The sequence below is a fragment of the Ambystoma mexicanum genome, chromosome 12 (assembly GCF_040938575.1).
Source record: "Ambystoma mexicanum isolate Mex_15411 chromosome 12, UKY_AmexF1_1, whole genome shotgun sequence".
Taxonomy (NCBI): domain Eukaryota; kingdom Metazoa; phylum Chordata; class Amphibia; order Caudata; family Ambystomatidae; genus Ambystoma; species Ambystoma mexicanum.
The window spans coordinates 24475332-24477318 of record NC_090936.1 but is presented as its reverse complement, the minus strand read 5'-3'; positions in this window follow the sequence as shown (position 1 = coordinate 24477318).

Here is a 1987-nt window from a genome sequence, read left to right as displayed (position 1 = left end):
CCACTACTCTACACCATACCCACCTGCACCACAGTCTCCTTCCTTTCACTCTCCCACTCCCCCGTCTCAACTGCACAAGTCACGCACCCTTTACTGTCGCACTTAATTTCACTCGTCTTGCATGCACTTGCACGCCCAAGTGCCACTCTCTTATCAATCAGTACCTCACCTCTGGAGATTTCCTGGTAGGCCTCTGCACCCTGGGCAAGCGTGCACTGGTCTCTAGAGAACTCTGGAGATTTCCTGGTAGGCCCCTGCACCCTGCACAAGGGGTTTACTGGCCTATAGAGAACTTTGGAGATTTCCTGCTAGGCCTCTTCACCCTGGGTAGGTGTGGACTGGCCTATAGAGAACTCTGGAGATTTCCTGGTAGGCCTCTGCACCCTGGGAAAGCGTGCACTGGTCTCTAGAGAACTCTGGAGATTTCCTGGTAGGCCTCTCCAACCTGTGCAGGGGTATACTGGCCTATAGAGAACTCTGGAGATTTCCTGGAAAGCCTCTGCACCCTGGTATCCCATATAAAGAGATGTAACACTGTTTCATCCACATCGTGGTCTCTGCGTTGTTATAGGAACCTCCGGTCCACAAAGGTTTGTTTGTGGTCACACCACCACTTGTAGCTTTTCTCCATTCCCCGCTTCAGACGTGCTGCGTCAAGCTCTCTAGACTCAGCTTGCCAGCTGGTTTGAACTTCACAGGCTTCCAGGAGTTCTCTGTCTCCTCCCCTTTCAGTTATGACATAGCCGTTGGGCTTGACCAAGCCTTTCTCTCGCCCTCGCTGCTTACTGCAGCTTCTCGTTATTTTCCTCATTCCTTCTTTCCCCAGTTAAATGGTGTTTTCCATTTAAAGGGTATGAAGGCATCATGAAGCAAGACACGGACAACAGATTCAAAGTTCAAAACGAAATAGTGTATTAAATCAAATGTCAGGATGGTTGAAGCCCTACCTTGCACTATGCTAAGGTGGGATTTCCCTACCTCAAGAAAACTTAAGGATAATCTGAGTCAGAAAGTTCAACTTAAAAGTCGGTGTCCAAAACCTATCCTTGCCCTCACAACTAAAGCTAAACAATGTTTAGGGATGTCAATAATACAAGAAATGGTGATTAACACAAAGTTCTGAGCGTGTTCCAGCTCCTAGCTTCCTTCTCAGCTCCCCTTCCCCAAGATAAGGAAAATACCACTAAAGTCTTGAGCTTACCTATGCCAAGTTATACAAACAACATGGATCAGGGATACCCCTGGTCCAAACTGATGCTCACAGTATGTACTTAAACGTTCATTATATTTAATCTCAATTCATGTATTCCTTGATGTCTCAACAATATTCTCGGTATAAAACAATGAATAAACTCAGTCCATGGTTGTATCATCTTTTTAGTATGCAGTACAGAAGCCAAGATCACACAGTTCCACAAATCCCTGGGGTTCCCTTCCCCAAGGTCAAAGCAACACAGTTCCCAAGAGAAGGGTCTTGAGGGCTCCGTTCTCAAGACAATCTTGCAGTTCATCAAGCCTCAGAGTTCCCTTCCCCAAGACTCCAATGTATCAACTTATAGTTGGTTTCAGTCTTTCAAAATTCAACACCATTTCAGATCAACTTGACACTCCTTCTGTATTGCATTAACAATTCATGTAAGGTGCTCCTTTTTGCTTTGTTTCAAAATGTCTTTGACTTTCACAATTGAGGGTTCTCTGATCTAGGCGCAGTTGTCAGATCACATGGTCCACCGATCACAGGTCACGCAACTAGGAACCCCAGGCTCTCCAGCCCATACAGGTTCCTCTGCACTTGCCCCTGTGTACAGATTCACCTTCACGTAGCTTCTCCATGTCGGCTTCTTGGCTTTATGTGCAGGGTGATACTCGCTTGGCTTTTCCTGGTTTGCCTCTTGCCTTTGCCACAATCCTGGTGTCATGACGCGTCCGTCCTGGAAGTTGTGGACTCGATGGAAGAAACACTAACGGAACCATCTACTGCGGTCTA